The 20,335-nt window shown below is 42.4% G+C and overlaps 1 protein-coding gene and 1 non-coding gene across 3 annotated transcripts in view; both read right to left on the reverse strand.

The window, feature by feature from the left end:
• The window catches only part of LOC120575647 (kin of IRRE-like protein 3), a 363,304-nt gene that overhangs the window by 249,174 nt on the left and 93,795 nt on the right, over positions 1-20,335 (reverse strand). The window lies entirely within an intron of this gene.
• LOC120544784 lies at positions 16,004-16,069 on the reverse strand. The gene has a single exon (XR_005636584.1). It is a non-coding gene; the product is annotated as a small nucleolar RNA SNORA17 (small nucleolar RNA).

The following is a 20,335-nucleotide window of genomic DNA, read 5'->3' on the forward strand; positions in this document are numbered from 1 at the left end:
GGACATTGCCGGTCTTCGGCGCCCCAGAGACCGCCCCTAAGACTGTGCCTGTCTCCGTTCCTGTCACTGTGCCTGTCTCCGTTCCTGTCACTGTGCCTGTCTCCGTTCCTGTCACTGTGCCTGTCTCCGTTCCTGTCACTGTGCCTGTCTCCGTTCCTGTCACCGTGCATGTGTCCGTTCCTGTCACCGTGCATGTGTCCGTTCCTGTCACCGTGCATGTGTCCGTTCCTGTCACCGCATGTGTGTCCGTTCCTGTCACCGTGCATGTGTCCGTTCCTGTCACCGTGCATGTGTCCGTTCCTGTCACCGTGCCCGTCCTTGTCCCTGTCACCGTGCCCGTCCTTGTCCCTGTCACCATGCCCGTCCTTGTCCCTGTCACCGTGCCCGTCCTTGTCCCTGTCACCGTGCCCATCCTTGTCCCTGTCACCGTGCCCGTCTCTGTCCCTTTCACTGTTTGTGTCCCTATTGCTTTCCCTGCGTCTGAGTCTGTTCTGTCCTCGTCTGTTTTGTCCCAGTCTGTCTCGTCTGAGTCTGTCCTGTCTGAGTCTGTTCTGTCCTCGTCTGTGTCTGAGCCCGTCCTGTCTGAGGCTGAGTCTGTCCTGTCTGCGTCTGTTTTGTCCCAGTCCGTCCCGTCTGTGCCTGTCCCATCCGAGTCCGTCCTGTCCGCGTCTGTCCCGTCCGTGTCTGCATGTATTCCGTCCGAGTCTTCCCCATCTGTCTGTGTTGTTTGAGTCCGTCCACGTCTGTCTAGTTCCATGTACCCTCTGTTCCCAGTTACTATGTTCCTTGTCCCTAGTGACCCTCTGTTTTCCCCTGACCTCTCCGGCCCTCTGTGTTCCCGGTGCCCCCAGTGCTCTCTGTGTTCTCTGTGCCCCCAGTGCTCTGTGTTCTCAGTTCCCTGGGGCCCTTCTCTGTTCCCTGGCCCGCGTGGCCTCTCCGTTCCCTGGCTCCGTTTGGCTTTTTGGTTGTTCGTCCGTTCCTCCCTCCTCCGGTCCCCCTCCGCCCTCCCGGGGTTGGCTTTTGTTTTTTGGGTTTTTGGGACATCTGGGATCTGTCCCTTGTGGGAGGGGTTCTGTCATGGTTGTGGGTTCTGTTATGTTCTGTTTCCTGTTTTATTTTGAAGTCTGTCTTGTCTCCCTTGTCTTGTCTAGTTTACTTCCTGTCCTTGGTTTTCCCTCCCTTGTGATTGTCTGATTTGTTTCACCTGTTGTGCCTCCTGTTCCTCGTTAGTCCTCGTTACCCTGTGTATTTAGTCTCTCTGTTTCCTTTTGTCTCTTGTCGGTTCGTCATTCCCTGTCAGTCCTGTGTAAGTCCTGATCATTTGTAATTTTGAGTTTGTTAGTTGTACGAGTCAAAATAAAGAGTTTGTTCTGCACATTCGCTGGAAGAGTCTTGCATTTGGGTCCACCTGCTGCAACCCTGACATTATCATTCTTCTTGGGAAATATGACGTATGCATGAAGGAACATCTCACAGAGTGCATAGCAAAAAGCAAGATGATGCATCAAACCCAGGCTAAAGGTCGAGGTTCTGTTGTGACATTTCTGTCAAAAACAACTGTAATCAAAGTCATATCAGGAGACTATTGCAAAAGAGGTTACAGAAGCTGGGATGTTTTCAGTGCAGATTGACACAAAACAAGACATCACATCCCAAGAGCAGTGCTCTATAGTTCTTAGGTATGTCAAAGACACAGTACAGGAAAGGCTTTTTGCAGTGGTGAAATGTGAAGCATCTACTGGACAATATTTTGTTCAGATGCTTGCAGATGTGATTGAAAAATGTAACTTGGAAATCAGCAACTGCGTCAGTAATGCCACTGATGGTGCATCAAATATGCAAGGAAAATACAGAGGGTTTTCCACACTGTTGTCCCCTAAAGCGCCAAACCAAGTGCATGTATGGTGTTATGCACATGTGCTAAACTTGGTTCTGGCTGACACAACTGAAGTGTCCCTCTCCAGTGGATCATTGTTTTCACTATTGAATGATATTGCGGTCTTTTTTTGTGAGACATACCAAAGGATGAATGTGTGGGAGCAAGGAAGCCAGGACAGTCGACACAAGCGCCTTTCCATTATCGGAGAAACAAGGTGGTGGGCCAAGGATGTTGCTTTGAAGAGGATTTTTGGGTCCTTTGGAAAGCCAGACCAGTGTGTCTACATTGACGTCCTCAGGACACTGGACAGGTGTCAGAGCCAGGAAAACCTGAACAAAACAGCGCAAGGGCGCCAAAACAAAGGGTACTTGGAGGGTTTAATGAGATATGAAACCGTTCTAACTGCTCAGCTTTTCCTTAGGATTTTTGAAGTGACAACACCACTCTCAAAATACCTGCAGACACATGGTGTAGACATCTTGTCTGCTCACCGAATGGTTCTGACCACTGAAGATGCTCTGAAGAACATGTCAAGAGATTTTGAGTCAGTGAAGAAAGCTGCTGATGTTTTTGTTCTGTGGGCAAATACAACACTGTCTGAAGAGGATTGTGACCTTGAACTGGAGGAAATGCTTCCTGAGAAGAGGAGGAGAAAAACGAAGATGATGGCTGGTGAGAAGGCAAGTGATGAGAGCTTCACAAATGCCAACAGTGCCTATGAAGCACAAGTTCATAACCAGGTGATGGACACAGTCACAGAGAGCATCCATAGGCGCTTTTTAACCCATGGTTCCCTCTATGCAGACTTGGCTCTCCTTGATCCAAGAAACTTTACAGAAGTTTCTTCAACAGGCTTGCCTGATACTGCATTTCAGGAGATGAGCAAATGCTTGCTCAAGTTTGATAGCAGGGCAACTCCTGCTAATTTGCAAAGTGAGCTAAAGTGTCTGGCAGCCCAATGGCCACGTCTTAAACAATCTGTTTTTGAGCAGTACCAAGTCAGGATAGCAGAGGATGACCCAGATGTTTGGGAAGAGGCAGAAATAAAAAACAGCCCCTGCAAATCTTGCAAAGAATGCCCAGTGTGTTGCTACCAACTTCTTACACGGTACAACCTCCTGACAGATGCCTATCACATCCTTGGCTTAGGCTACAAATTTCTTCTCACTCTGCCTGTGACACCGGTAGCTTGTGAGAGAAGTTTCTCTGTACTGAAGTACATTAAGAATCGCTTAAGGAGCAGAACTTCTCAGGAACACCTGGAAACATTCATGTTAATGGCTACAGAGAAGGACATCCTCATGTCCCTTGACAATGACCTCATAATAGACAGAGTTGCTGAGAATAGTGCCCTTCTCAAGAAACTGTTACTTCCCCAACATTAAAGGTGCTGTAGGTAGGGTTATGAAGATCCAAAACTTGAACATTGACAACTTCTCAGTCCCTCCCCCTCTTTCGCTAAAGCCCAAAACGGTCTCTTAAGCCCCTCCCCCCACGAGGGAGAATGAATGCTTGTGCATGAGCAGTGATTGACACACAGTTAGACACCCCCCCTGGCCTTGATTGGTGCATCTGAACAAGGAGCTGTGGATTTTTCTAAATCGCACTACAGGCTGTAGCTGGTGCCAGAGGAGCTGGATTTTTTTTTATGACCTGCTTCATGTAGTTCAACTGGAACATAGGGTCAGTTTCAGCAGATATGACAGAAAGGTAGTTTTATATGTCTTACCTACTGCACTTTTAAATGTGCTTACATTATATTTGAATAGTTATAAGATATAGTATATAGTAATTATGTTTTATAATTACAAGTTTGTGTAATTTGGGGTTTCTGTAGCCAGTGACATTTCATTATTTGTATTTTATTTTCAATGCAGATGTAATGGCATTGTACATTTTTGTTTTTATTTGAAGGTTTCATTAATAAACACAACCCCAATTCTCATCATTGGTTTTGAGATGTTACTTGCTGTGAATACCTTGTCTGATAGGCTACAGTATTGTGGCATAGTATCAGGACATCCTGGCTAGTGTCTGTCACGCATGGCTAGGGGCGAATGGCCAGATGATGGGCCTATTTGGGAGAAAGTCCAGGGCTGTTTTTTAGCCCCAGTCCGTCCCTGTCAACAGTGCAGACTCAGTGCTGTGATGTGATTTGAAACAAGACTGACATTTTTCAAACACAGAGTTCTGTTGTTAAAAAGGCTCTTGCATTGGTCGTAAAAAAAGTCATTGAGGATAAAAGTCTTATTCATGAGTGATCTGGTGTTGATCAGCGCCATGTGAATTGAACGCCGTTCAGTTTGTTGGGAAACGACTGAGTGGGCGGAGATTCCCATGCACGCAGCCGTGCTTGGAGACCTTCATGTTCCAGCAGGGGGGAGGGTGGGCACCCTGAATCAGGTACAGTCGACCGGAGCCACTGGTAACTGTATACCGAAGAACGCCGCAGACTGCAGCTGATGAACTCCGCAGGAAACCCAACACATAGATGGCCCGGATCGCATGTGAGCCTGACACAAACTCCGCCTCTCTTGCCGTGTCTCCTGCTGCGATTGTTGCGGAGCAGCAGGCAGGGCTGATGCCGTAGAGAAGCCCGTATGGACGCCAGGAAAGGTGGCGGCATATTTGACTGTCCGCCAGAGCCGTAGATTGGCACTTTGTCCGCAGAATTACAGATACTTAAAAGGGTCAGGCGGTCATACACCAGCAGCGGTGACACATTTCGAGTGACAAGTAGTAGGATTAGGAAAATCAACAACAATCTCAGCAGATGTATGCGGCGAAACACCATCTTCATTGAATTCTAGAAGTCCCATTAGAGCACTGCGCTCCCAGAAAGCAGAGTTACTTCTACTTAGTTACTTACTCCTACAGTCTCTAAAAGTAGAATGGGAGCCATGGGAGAGTTCTGGAGGCAGTCAGTCCCCACATTTAAGAGCTTAAAACTCTCCTCCTTGATAAAGCTTATAGTTAGGGCTGGCCCAGGTTTGCCTTGGACCAGCTCTTAGTTATGCTGCCGGGGGACTTCCTATTACAAACTGAGCTCCCCTCTCTCGCCATCTGTGTGCATCCATGTCCCAGTGACAACCCTAACCCTAGCTCAGGTTGAGTATAGGGACTGTTATTTATTTAAGGGGCCACCAGAGGAGTTTTGGGATCTTTAGTCAAAATAGACTTAACCCTCTCCTCACCAGTAATAATTTTTCTATGACCCTCCAAAATGATTTGAAAAAAAGGCATGACTCTCCCCAACAATTTATTAATGCCCTATGTGCTAGTTTGCACTTGGCAGAGATGTGCAGACACTCTTTGATTTTTTTACAGCCATGACAAACATGAGTTAACCTCTGCTTTCTCATCTGACACATCCCACTCCTCTGTTATGGTGTGGGGGCCATTTCAGTAGATTTACTCACTAACATGGTTGTGGAAATACAATAAGCATGGAAACTAAATGCACACTTCATGCATTACTGCATTACTTCAAATACTAAGTTACTCCTCTAGTAAACTAGTATTCACATGAAATAAAACAATAAAACATTGAGACCATTCAACAAAGGACACTGGGTAATAACAAATTCAACACTGGTTGCTATGGACTCATCACTAGGCTTCCTCAGTTATTGTATGTTTTAGCACATAGGTAAAGCTGCCGAAGTTGAATATTATATTCAAAACATACATGTTTATTTTTAAAGCAGATTTTAAATTACATTGTAACAATTTAACAATTCATCCTTATGAAATCCAATCGCAGCACGGCTGTCTTGGAAAGCAATAGACAGACGGTGGCGGAATGCCCCGACACTTAAATTCAACTAAAATGTAACAGTGAACAATCAGTGTTGGACCTACAGTCTGTTGAGATGCCTCTCCAAACGCAGAAACCAAGCACAGTCACACCATAAAATGTTAAGAAAAAAGATCCGTATTTTGCAGTAATCCAATGACATGAATAAAAAAGTAATCCATAGCGATCAGTAGATCCATAAATAGAGTCACGGTGTATCCAGCAAGGCCTATACTACGTTCGTCACATTCAACAGCCAGCTCCAAACAGGTGAACGAGGCCTCTTCACTTCGCCGTTTAAACAAAGTGGAATAAACGTATAAAAGTCCAAATCTACACAAAACCTGCAATCAATTAGTAAGATGACATCAAATGTATATACATGGCATTTAGGAAACCTTTATTGTACGGTTGGCACAGCAAGATGTCCAGACTAGTGCAACAGTAATTTTCTTTTTTTACGTCCTGCTGCTCCCATCGTCAGCCAGGTAATATGATGTTTACTAAAGCAGTATATGAAATCAGATCTATTACCTACCAACATTTAGTTTTGTGTTATTTAAGATATTTAAAAAATATCTGGTCATGCCGATGTAATTATTCCACTCATTTTTGAACAATGCAATTACAGGTTTCAGCCACCAGGGGGACAGTGCTCCCCCTGCCCCACAGCAAACTCATGGGTCAGACCCATCTGGTAGCAAAGGAGGGTCGAGACTAAGAGCTACATGGAAAAATATGCACCAAACAAGCCACTTTGAAATTTTTCTGTTTTATGAATACAAAAGTTGGGTGACCCCCCCCTCAACAAAGAATAAAAAGACATGACCCTCCCCTGTTTTCCTCCAGTGGTCCATTCCAGAAATACAGAACGGTCCCTTATGTGAGAAAACTTCTGCTCAGCTTAAAAGTTTGAAAAAATTGACCTTCTGAACTTAAAATGGATGTTACCATTGGTAAAAAAAAAACACTATAAATGATTGTAACAATTTCCTAAATGGCAAAGATATATTTTCTGTTTGTTATTGTTAATAATACTGCAATACGTAAAAACGTTTACAAGCAATATGACTTGATCTGCATAATACAGTATATAACTACTGTGTGACTAAAGAGCTGAGCTATGTAATAATGTTTGAAAAGATACCTTAAGGGTATCAAGGGTCAAACTGTATCACAGTTAATAAAAACAGTACAGTCATATAATATCATCAGTTATTGTTCTACCATGTCCCAGGCATTCAATGGATGGAAAAGTGAGTTTGGATGTTTAGATGGGAGAGATGGGAGTGGAGGAAGGTCTGGCTAGTCCACAGAGCATTCCTGGTTTACTGGCATTTCTTTAAACCAATCACAATTGTCTTGGGTGGCGCTAAGCCCGAACACAATGACAGTGCCTCTGCAAAATAGCCTCGGGAAAGAACTTGTTTTGGTGGAACATGTGTATATTTAAAAGTTGTTTTAATCGTACAACAGAAAACTCTGATTGGACAGATAGTCTAGCTAGCTGTCTGGATTTAGCCTGCAGAGATCTGAGGAGCAGTTAACCATAGTCCTCACAAATCCACCGGAGTTTAGAACGCCAACACAAAGAAAGAGGAAGGTGACGGACATCTGGCCTAAAATGAGGGACATCCCGTAAACAATCCCGGAAGTGGAACATCGTCGATATATAGACTAGATGGGAGATGATACAAGGGTTAGTGCAATGAAAGTCATGCTGAGATGTGAACTTCAACGGTATTTGTTTCAGTTTTTGCCCAAACATCCCCTAAACAATATTACTACCTCCTACAAAACAACATTTTTAGTGTTGTGTCTCAGTTTGTAACATTGACTGGTCTCTTTCTGTTAATAAGAACATGCTCTTTTTCTGCTGGCCTCCAGAATTAATATTAGAAATTGTGCCACATGACTGGCTGTTTTCATAGGCAAATGGAATATTATTGTGAACACAACAATGGGCCCTCTCACTGTGTTTGGTTTAGCTCAGCATGCAATTGTTTCTCCAAGCCTCGTTCAACACCAAACAGCCATGTTGCTAAAGTGAACCTCCACAATAACAAATCAGTATGCTGCAAAAATATTGGCTGCTGTGTGCCTTTGCCTGATAGGAGGCACATCACTGATGATTACTCAGGATCCTCACTACCATCACATGCTGGGCTGCCGTTGAACACACACACACACACACACACACACACACACACACACACACACACACACACACACACACACACATGTACCTCCCTGTCACCTCCCCCTTCTACTGCAGCCCCTCCATCAGCCTCTGACCTGTGTCCGTGACGTACATCTCTAGAGGATGTCAGAAAAACAAGATCAAAACAAATCTCTGCTTCCCTCTTCAGTAAATTACAGTGGAGACAACCTATTGATGTTAATTATTTGTATGCCACCCACACAGTCCAATTTACACAGAGACAAGGCTCAGGCCCTCCAGGAGACCTTACATATAAACAGATTGTTCATCAGGTGTTCTTGATTGACCAAATGAGCATTGGCCGTAGTGGATTTAATAATGAATGCAGACCCTGTAGTGCAATGACAAATCTGTTTGGAGGGCTGTTTCACCAGAATGATTCTTTTAATACAGGTACTAGATAACATCCAGGCATAAATGATAGAGGGACTCTCACAAGCTATGATGAAAGGTGAAAACGTGTTCAAACACTCAATAAGAGGTTAATTACTGTAATATGGTGTCTCTCATACCAACGTGGATAATACCATGTGACGGTTACAGACTACAACATCAGCGCGGCTGAAAAAAGAAGAAATAAAAGCAAGCCTGCACCGTCTATCTTGGGCAGAAGAGCCATCTATGAAAGACATTTACGAAAGACATTTAGATTCAGACCATTAGAGAGCCAGCGGAACAGTGACTTTCATTCCACTGTCAATACACATAATAAGCAAAGGACAATCACTTCACCCCTCAAGCACACTGCATCACTGTCATTGTTGCTGCTCAGGTTCCGAGGTGAAATATTTGCTGCTGCTTCCACCATCCTGCAAATGTTTTGTCTATCAGGTGCAAGTTGAATGCTGAAAAGGTGTTTTGTTTTCACTCTAAAAGAGAAATATGTTGTTGTCGTACCTGTTCCTATCCCCAAAGATACACTTGCAAACACAAAATAACGAAGGCAATGGATAATATAAACTTTCTACTTACAGTGTGTTATAGGGTGATTCAATTTCAGAGGTCTTTGCTGTATACATTTGCATAATTGTGAGGGCAGCCTGATTTCTTGAAACTACTATAACTCCTTAAATAGTTAAGGTCAAGTTCACATTTGGTAGGTCAAAGTTGAACAGTCTGTAAACTGATGGATGTTCAGTACCGATACCAACTTAACAGTTACAATCTCAGAGCCAATGTGAAGATAAAGAAAACACTAATGGAGGCTCTCACAGCAACATCCACGGTGGGGTAATAACACATTTGCATTAACAACATGACATGTGACTAAATTAGTATTCTTAAATCATGTTGCTTTCCATACGGGAATGCTGATCTGCCTCTCTTATGTCCCATGGTACACTCAGTAATGAAGATAGAGGAAATATTCTGAAAGTGTCAAAAGTCCTTGCAACGAATGCCAAAGCAAATGAGTAAGGCTTGTACTCTGCATAGCTTGTCATTCTCTGAGGATGCTCATGTAGCCGAGCTCCCCAGGTTATGAATTATATGGAACACGAGTCACAGCCACTTTTTCTTCCTGTTAACACACGCTCATCGGAGGAATTTGGAGATGGGGAAAGCATTAAGATGGGCGGCCTCTGTCACTGTAGGCACCAATCAAGAGCCCCCAAGTCACTCTGTCAATGCCAGCTGTCTGTACAAACAAGCACCAGATATGTACACATGAGTGGGAGTGAGGATTCATTATGTAAGTGTAGTCAACAGACACAGCCTTGCCATTTGAGTGACAATGATTTCTCATACTTGTTTCCAATTTGATAAGGAGGCAGCAAGCGAACATGGGAGGGAAAGCAGCCAGTCCAAGCACAGTTGTCTGTCAAGAGAAGGCCATTCATAATTGCACAGCGTGCTTCTCTGTGGAGACTGCCATGTACATGCAGGTATGTGCATTTAGAGTGTATGCTTGTTGATTGATCATGTGTCTGCTAGGGGTGGAAATCACCAGAGGTCTCACGATACAATATTATCATGATACTTATTTCACAATACGATATTATTGCCATTTTAAACAGACACTCCTTTTGGAGTGTGTGCCTGTTTGGAACGGGCCAGTTGCTTGGTTCCTACAACTTTATCGTGTTCCACCTTTCCTGTTTCGGGCTCCCAGACCATGGTCAAGAAGCACAGGGGAGACATTCCCTCCAGGACCAATGCTCTATCGAGGGTAACACCCTTCACTTTAACGACAGTATTAACAACAGATGAAGCCACCGTGTCTTATGAAGATTGTTGTTTTATTGTTCATTGTTAACTCACTTTACATCGTCTTTGCTCTCTCTTTGCCCTTTTGCTTTTCCCTCACACAGCCGCACTCCTCCTTGCTTGACCACACACTCTCTGACATCACTCACTCAATGTAGTTTATTGTCTATTTTGTTATTTCGTTGTATGGTCTTTAATATTGAAGTTACTATCATATTTTCTTGATTTTTGTCTGGGTGGTTGGTGATGACGAAGGGGGGATGTTCATGTTGCAAATTACATGTTTTGCAAATACTATAAAAAATAGTCATAAGATTTCTCTGTTTGTTAATCTCACGTCAATTTTATTGCAGCAAAATGAAAAAAGCAACTGATTTTAGTATTCTAGTACCAAAATGTTAAACTCTCATGTGCAATTTTTATAACAAAATATCAAATCTTGGTGTCCATGTATTGATACAGTATTGCCAAAGAAAATGTCACGATACTGTATTTTATCCATTTTTCAGACACTGGCAGAAAAGAGTTTGTGTGATGCTGCTGCTATGCTTTTAACAGCATGATTATAGCTCATACATCACATTGTTGTTTACAAATGACACGTACCCTGCAGGCTCAGGATCCATTCACCTTCAATTAAATCTAAACCATCCAAAGTTTTTTGGGGACTCAAGCGTCATACCACAAAGAATATCTTTTGTAATGTATTAAATGAAAAGTGAATTGAGCCCTATTTCTTCTAGTGTGTCAAGTCATCAGTCCAAAGTCATTAGTGCTATGCCACTGTTTGAGGTGGTAGCAGAGATCTGATTTAAATGGCATCAGACACCCGTATGTCAACCGGATCTGCCATCACCTCATCAGTCACCACTAGGAGGCTAATTTAGCTTATTAAACTTTGATACTGGGCTGTCATGAAAGTGAACAAATAGCTAAAGTCATACGGGTGTGACCCTTTACCTTATAAACAATCACAGGCAGAGGCCTCCACAAGCATTAAAGTTTGCCAAACAGTGTCCTTATGGTGCATGATGGCACAACTTTAACTATCAGCAGCTATGGACACACACTTGGGCTTTCTGGAGCCAAATGTTTTCCAAGCAACACTGGATAATAATATGCAATCCAAGAATCTGTGCTTTCAAGCACACAGTCCTGGCAGCCTCAGCATTAAGTGTACATGCCTGTGGCCTAGTAGAAATGAACCCTTTATGTCCTGAGGTTCAGACATGATGGAAGAAAAGAAAAAACAGCATCAGATTAGGAGATGGTGAAAAAAAGCAAGAAACAAGGAGTGCAAAAAATGATGTGTGCCAGCTCGCCTGGGCTGGCGAAACAGCTCTCTTCTATCTCTGTTGTCTTGGTGCTAATCTGTATTCCAGAAAGACGCTCTGCCGAAGTGCACCTTATGCAAATGGAGATGTGTAAAAGACACTAGGGTCGCCAATCGCACATTGTTTTCCTCAAATGCAATCGAAAGTAGCCTTAGCCCTGCGTTCCTATTCAATTAGCCTGCTTCACTGCTTTTTTCATTAGCAGCATCTGCTTTTGTTGCATTCTTCTCCAGGTCTTGTCTTTTTTTCCTACACACTGTGCATGAGTACACAAAGAGGTGCCACACAGACACCCATCACATCAAACTTAAAACTCAGCTCACAAGAAAAGGAGTTGCAATGACAACACAATTCCCCCCTGAACACAGAATAGAAAAGCAGATATATTTCTGCAGATATTTCTTTCAAACTGTGTAAACTGAAGTCCTGTAATAGGCATTATCAGACATATCTGTACCAGCAGTAAATCCAGTTTCTTGATATATGCCTCTGTTCTGCCAAGTGTTAAGGCAGAGACTGAACACAAAGAGATTTACAAAGACAAAGGGGTGTACTGAGCCACTGCTGTAGATAAAGGCAAACCACTTAAAGAGGTTTGGGGGACTTAGTGAATTATGGTGATGAAAAGTGTTGATTCAGAAAAGTTGTTACAGAACTGTAGCTCTGCTCAAGAGTGCAGTGACATTCACAAAGTCCCTGATGTGTTTCCTTTCAGTGTGAGAGTTTGATGACATTACATTTAATTTAACATGACAAAGACTAAGAGTAAGTGAACCACAAGTGAAATCTCCGACACTGTTTAGCAATCCAAGCTTACACCTCAAAGGTTCTTATACAACTTTATTTACCAGAGATGCAATAACTTTCATGCTGTTTCTTGTGGCTGTGCAGCTACTAAGATTATCCTAACCTCTTCCACATAAACAGCCTGCCTTTTCAATTAGAAGAAAACACATATTTTATTGTTTTCCCCCTGTAACATTTTTTTTACCATGACAAGCTCTAGTGCGTAACTTTTTGATATTATTGAACGTCCTTTACATTCAAGCCATTGCCAATATGCTCAGAAGATTGTGTCATCCGGTGACTTTTGCGCGCAGAAAGTGTCCTCCTTGGCTACTAGCAACTGCGTGGAGGAGGGGTGGGGTTGGGAAGGCTTGTATCATGTGGACGTGTCGACAGTTTTGTTGTCATTACTTAGAATTCCTCATGAGGGAGACAAAAACTACGCACTATAGCTTTAAGGTAAAACGTTTTCCTTCCTCTACCCCATGCTGACTGTCCGGCCCACATTTCCTTACTGAGCCAGTTGAGCTATTTCTTGACTTCCTTTTATTTCCAAGGTCTTGGAAAAAGTAGTTTTTAAACAACTTGCACCTGGACAGGAGTAGCGAACCGTGACTCTTAGGCTAACCCTTGGCCCTCTTCCCTTGTCTGGGAAAAAAAGAAAACTACCAACCTAGCTTATTGTGTCCTCTCTTATAGTACTGCAAACATTATGTATGACAATTCCAGCTCTTAAACAAAGATTACGACTCTAGTCCAGCTTTAACAATGCAAAGAGCAAACAGCGTGGAGAGAGTATTATCAAAAAAACAGCTGATTTCTAAAGCGAAATGCAAATCTCCTTACAAATAATAGCATCTTCACAAAGGCTGTGTGTGTGTGCACTTCAGCGGGATATGGTGACAACCGGCTGGGGTGCAAAACGCATGAAATCTCCTACCAAACAAAACCAACTACGTTTCATGTGCCTACACATCATGACAGCACGCACACAGCTAAGTTACCACCAGCAACAGACTCTTCAGAAACATGGACAGTAAACAGTGATCACTGCATTTTGTAACCCACCACCGCAAACAAGCAATATTTTTTATAAATAATAATAATAATAATAATTATATATTAGCACAGCTGCCAATTAAATATATATGTATGTTACCATTTATTTTGGAAAAATCATTATGCAGAATTACAGTAAATGTGCATAATGTTGGTAACGTTAAATTTACAGATTGACCGTAATTTTCATGATGAAAGTTTTTTCTAATAATCCTTACCATTTACAAAACAGTGGCAGCGGTGGCCAGAATAAAATCAGTTTTAGATTCTTAAAGCGTAATTCTCGCCAAAATGCAACCTAGGGTCTTTTTGTAAATGTACCTGAGTCAAACTTTAGTTTAAAAGCATAATTAGGACGGAAACTAAAGAAGACTCGACACAACATGAAACTTTGCTCTGTTTGTGTACACAGAGGAGCTGTTGTTTTTCCGGTCACTGTCCATCTAGCCAGTCAAAAATAGTCGAGGGAGGAGAGTAAAGATGGAAAGCTCCTAAAGCTTAGTTCCGTATAAATGCCCGGATAATTTATTGTTTTGTCGTTAGTGAAAAACAATATTGACCTTGTAGTTGAAAAAGGAGCCTCATAGAATGACATTTCCTCCTTTGGAGTCCGTTCATTCGCATTCAGAGATCAATACTTTTTGACTGACAAGATGGCCGATAGCGTAAACAACAACTGCTAAAGTGAGTTGTTCAAAACCTTTCTTTTTAGTAAACTGTGTACACAAACAATGTTTTCAATGCTCAAGTTCATGTGTAGAGACCCTGGTGATACTTCGAGCAAAGTTTCATGTTGTGTCGAGCCTTCTTAGTGTTTTAAAAATAGTACTCCCATTCAAAAGGCCATTTGACCGAAAAACGAAGAAACAGTAAATGTTAAAAGTGGTGTTTCCGTCCTAATTATGCTTTTAAACGAAAGTTTGACTTGGGTAAATTCACAAAAAGACCCTAGGTTGCATTTTGGCGAGAGTTACGCTTTAACTTACCAATGATGATTGCATTACTTGAAAATGAAGTTCATGTGTAACGTTAATTGCTGAACTCGAAATGCCTCTCAAAAGCTGCGAAGATATGATTGGACTGTCATTTGAAAGTACTCTCTCATTGAAAACTATTGCTTGGCCCTCTGTAAATGTATAGCTGAACCACCAATCACAGAGCTGAAAGCACAACATCTTCTTCCTAGCAACAGCATAGGCAGCAAAATTCTGATAGGTCACCAATTCATTTACTTTCATATTCCAACACAAACTGAAATGGCAGTCTTGAAGGGTTTATTTCCTCAAAAACGTTTTGTTTAGATGTTGATTGTCAAATTATGAATTGACAAAACAAAAAATTACATCTGATGACTTTTTAAATATTATTTTATGGAATATCTAAGATATGTGGGGCCCTGACAGTTCCCCACTGTCCAATGCACAGCAATGGCGTTTTTGATACACAGTACTGAAACTGCTCTGCTCTAGAGTTTAGATTCTCTGCCCGAGCCCGAGCCCGGGCCTGACCCGAGCCCGGCCCGACTTTGGGCCGGGTCGGGCCGGGCCGTTATTTCCCGCCACTATCCTCGGGCCGGGCTGGGCTGGGCCCTTGATCAAGCATTTGTGTTTTTTTTTTATCATTACTGTAGCCTAATTGGGTGGGGAGAAAGCTATGCCATAATCAGAACTGGCTATATTTAGGCCAAAGTAACAAATGTGTCCAAAAAGTTACACAAGTTGGACTACAGTTACAAAATGCAACATGTGTCATGCGCGGAGTCTCCTCCTCTCGCACACATCACACCGGGGCTGCTGGCTGTATGGTGGAGCTTAAGTGCAACATGGAGCTTGAGGATGTAAAGAAAAAATGAAAAACAGGAGAATTACCTTTGAGCAAGTTTGGAGGAAAGTCGGAGGTATGGAGCCATTTTAAACAAGTTGTGGGAAGTGACAACATATGTGTCTGCTTTGTTGAGTGCATTAAGTGCGGCCGCTGTTCGCCTATGACAGCTGATAAAACGGAAGTGGATGATGAACAGACACATGAAGCAGGCTCGCCGTGGCAGAAAAGATGATAGTCAGCCTTCAACGTCCTCTTTTGTTACTTCTCCAAGCATAGGCTCCCCCTGAGGGCGAGGCAAGCCCTCCCAGAGAAATAGCCTACGTTGAGTTTTTTTTTACGTTTCATTTTAAACAGATTTCTGCAGTTCAAACAACTCTGAATTGTATGAGAACATCAGTTATAACGGCCCACGGATTAAAAAAGTGTCTGGTTGAAATCGGGCTCGGGCTCATAATTCCAGTTAATTTGTCGGGCCGGGCCGGGCTCGGACACAACGTGCATGGGCTCGGGCTTGATTTTTTGGGCCCGATCTAAGCTCTACTCTGCTCAGAGTTTCAAATTATATTTTAAAGGGGTGATAGAATGATTATGTAGGGTATTTCACACTGTTGTGATAATTTATGTAACATTGGTTGGGCTGAAAATAGCCCGGGTGCTGTTCTATGCACCCTAATGCAACCCTGTGAAACAGTCCTGGAATGAAACGAGAGGTTTTCTCCCTTATATGGTATGGTCATGAATATTTAGATGAGCTGTGTGCTGATTGGTTGGTTTACAATGAGCGAAGCACACACACACAAACGCTCAATGGTGTTTTTTGCCCCCAACGGCTCCTTCCAGGCAGCGCTGCGACCGCTGCCTTCAAGGCACCTAACCCTAACCTTAACCTTAACCCTAACAATAACCAGTGCCTCCCAATGGTGCCTACCAGGCAGCGCTGCCTGGAAGGCACCGTTGGGGGCAAAAAACACAGATAAACCACACATACACACACACACACACACACAAACACAGCACAACAACACAATCCCTTTTTTTCTCAGCACCACCTTTCCCTTTTCTTTTTTGGCTTTCCATCATTAGACTCACACACTATCATTAGACTCACACACTGTCCATTAACGATAGACTTCCAAATGTACAGACATGCTCAGACATGACAACATTTACATAAGCTACACCACTGACCTGAGATCAGCTTAGTCTTCTAAATCTAGGTCACGCAAAGCTCAGAAATTGTATACATTGTTTGTCTGCTCCAGGGCCTGCAGCTCTCTGCTCTCTCTCCCCTCTTCCTTTCCTGCTAAATGGCCAGTTTGTGTGAGTCAGAACATGGTCAGCGAGCTTGCTACGCCCGCAATCTCTAACCGCAGGTTCCAGTTAATCTTATAATGGATATGTGTGTTGAGTTATGTTGAGTTTCTACGTGTTTCAGAATCTCTGAAGAAGGAGAGGCTGGGGTCCAGGTGAAAGGTTAACACAAAGATTTATTAATAAAAATGATAAGTCAAAATACAGAGAATTACGCTGCAGCGGGCCTGCGAAATAGATGCTCAAGGCCCGCTGCAGCGTAATTCTCTGTATTTTGACTTATCTTTTTTTTTTTTTTCTACAACACGTAGAAACTCAACAGTTATTTAAACAAACGATCGGGGAAATAAATTGCGAGTGAGCTGGATGGAGCTCTTATCAATGAGAGCTAGCTTGCCTCTTCCTAATGAGACATCTGAAATTCACAAAAATGCATAAAATTGAAATCGGACAAAGTGTTAGCTAAGCTTTGTAAGACCTTAGGGTTGCTGTGATATATATGCTGTGACGAAATTCAAAGTGTAAATATACTATAGTTATGCCGAAAGTGTAGCTACCTAGCTAGCCGCGATCTTTAGCTAACCATAGGATTGAAGGGACACTAGCAGCCAACGAAACCCTCAAATTCACAAAAATACATTAAATTGAAAAATTTGCTTTGTAAGACCTTAGGGTATCTGTGATATACATGCCGTGACGAAATTCAAACTGTAAATAGTTATTACGGCAGATGGCAGCCGGCCAGTTCCGCGGACCCCCAAGCCCCAGTAAGTAAGTAAGTAAGTAAAATGTATTTGTATAGCACCTTTCACAGATAAAAATCACAAAGTGCTTCACAATGAAATGCAATTCAACACAAGAAGTCACAATACGAGCACATTGAAATACAAATAGAAAATATAACAAACAACCATAAAAAACCCATCGACTAAGTAAAAGCCTGCTTGAACAGCAGAGTCTTCAGCTGCTTTTTAAAAGATTCGACAGAATCCACAACGTGAGAGCGAGAGGCAAGTCATTCCACAGCCTAGGAGCCACTGCTTGGAATGACCGATCCCCTCTAGTTTTAAAATTAGTGCGGGGAACCACTAATAGCATCTGACCTAATGATCTCAGACTACGGGTGGGGGTATGTAGCTGTATCAAATCAGAGATGTAGAAAGGAACTTGACCGTGCAAGGCTCTGAAAGTAATGACAAGAATTTTAAATTGAATTCTATACTGGACTGGTAACCAGTGAAGTGCTGCTAAAACAGGCGTGATGTGTGCTCTTTTGTTAATGTGCATTAAAAGCCTTGCAGCAGAGTTCTGAACAGTCTGGAGACGATAAAGCTGATTCTTACTCAGACAAGTAAAAAGACTGTTACAGTAATCTAAGCGTGAAGAAATGAAAGCATGAATGATCATCTCTAATTCATCCTTAGTGACAAGTGGTCTTAACTTAGAGATATTTCTCAGGTGGAAGAAACAGTTCCTAACTAATAATTTAGAGTGGTGATCCAACGACATAGCTGAGTCAAAAACCACACCTAAGCTCCTGAGACTCGGCTGGACAGACAAGCATAAGTCCCCAATATGATGCTTTATCTCAGGGATACGACTTTCAGGGGCAATAATTAGAGTTTCTGTTTTTTCTGAGTTCAAAAGCAGAAAGTTGTCACATAACCACTGTTTGATACTAGACAAACAGTATATGAAAGATGACAGTTTGGAGAACTCAGTTTCCTTAAAAGAACAGTAAAGTTGGATATCATCCGCATAGAGATGGTACGATATGTCTCTAAATTGACTAATTATCTGTCCTAAAGGAAATATATACAAGAGGAACAGAATAGGTCCCAAGACAGACCCCTGAGGTATCCCACACGACAACTCTGCAGTTTCAGACAATATCTGATTAACATGAACACTAAAACGTCTACCAGAAAGGTAGGATGAGAACCATTTTAAAACTGATCCAGACATCCCAACCAGATCACGAAGTCTATTTATCATAATGGTATGATCGATAGTGTCAAACGCAGAAGAAAGGTCCAATAGGACCAAAACTGTAAAATCCTTTGAATCAGCTGACATCATAATATCACTAGAGATTTTTAGAAGTGCAGTTTCCGTAGAATGCCTTTTACGGAAACCAAACTGGAATTTATCAAACAGCTTGTGCTTCTCTAAGAAAAGGGTGAGTTGCTCTGCTACAACTTTTTCTAAAATTTTTGACATGAAAGGTAGTTTTGATATTGGCCTGTAGTTCTTAGGTTGAAGTGGATCCAACGTGGGCTTTTTAAGTACAGGCTTAACAACAGCATGTTTAAAAAAACTAGGAACGACACCAGTTAAAAGTGAGGTATTTAGCATCTCAACAATGCAAGGGCCAATGGAGTCAAAAGCTTGTACAAATAGCACAGTAGGGACAACATCCATAGGACAAGATGAGGGTTTCAAAGTCTGTAGCAGAGAAATGATGTCATTCAGTGTCACAGGTTTAAAAGTGGACCAAAAATGAGTGGGAGACAAGTCACATGCAGAGTTCTGAGGAAGTGATGGTAAGATGTTGGTCCTAACATCTCTGATCTTATTCACAAAGAAGTGGAGGAATTCATCACAGTCCGATTTAGAAGACACACTTGCTTGTGGGCCAGAAGGAGACACTAAAGCATTAATGGTGTCAAATAAAATTCTGGGGTTATGCTTATTTGAGGATATAAGCTGAGAAAAGAAACAAGTTCTGGCCTTTCTCAGCATCTCGTTTAAAGTAACCCTTAGATCCTTAAGGTGAATCCTATGAACCACAAGTTTAGTAGTTTTCCAGAGACGTTCAACTTTTCTACAATCTCTCCTAAAACTTTGGATTGTTTCATCAATCCAAGGACAGGATTTTTTATGAGGGATAATGCTTGATTTAACAGGTGCTATTTTATCTAAAATTGTTAAACACTGAGTATTAAAAGACTGGATAAAAACATCTGCATCACTGCATCCCATCAGAAAACATGGGTCGAACAAGGCAGCGAACGTCTCAGCAGCATCATGATTCAATCCGCCTTTGTGCCCTAATTCTCAGGGGCGGAGGATCAAGAGGAAAGTTAATCTCAAAAAACACACAACTATGATCACTCACAAGAACATCTTCCACACGTGCATTTGCTATATCTACACCAAGAGAGAAGACAAGGTCCAGGGTGTGACCCTTAATGTGTGTAGGTCCAGTAACGTGTTGAGTAAAATTAAAAGAGTCTGTGATAGAAAGGAGATCAGCAGCTGTGTTACATGTAGAATCATCAATATGCAGGTTAAAGTCTCCAATAATTAAGACCTTTTCCAGTTTGATGATAGACGATAGGAAGTCAGTAAAATCAGTAAGAAAGATGTTTGCCGGGCCGGGAGGGCAATAGATCAACACACTATAAAAAGTGTTAAAAGAACCTACTTTGAGCATCTGTGATTCAAAAGAGGAAAAACTTTCAAAGTTTATGGCTCTACATATGAATCTGTCACGATGCACAGCAGCAAGCCCACCTCCACGGCTTGCCATGCGGGGCGTCCCAGTAACAGAGCAGCCAACAGGACAGAGCTCATTTAAATGAACAAACTCATTTTCCTTTTGCCACGTTTCTGTAAGGAACATAAAATCCATATTCTCACTAGTAAAAAGCTCGTTGAGAATAAAAGTTTTATTAGAAATGGAACGAGCATTGAGCAAGGCAAGCCGTAATGATGATGGCAGACCGGCATCCTCAACAGCTGATTGTAACGGAACGGACCGTAAACAGCCGACGCGGTCACGTGATCTCCAGCTGCGGCGAGCGGTCAGTCTCTGGTCAGACAGCACAGCAACAATCTGTATCGGCAGTCTGGGCAGGTCCACGTTCCCACCAGCGCATCGCTGGGACAGAAGAGGCACCCGTCCAACGGGCAGAAAC

This window comes from Perca fluviatilis, chromosome 16 (assembly GCF_010015445.1).
Source record: "Perca fluviatilis chromosome 16, GENO_Pfluv_1.0, whole genome shotgun sequence".
Lineage (NCBI taxonomy): Eukaryota > Metazoa > Chordata > Actinopteri > Perciformes > Percidae > Perca > Perca fluviatilis.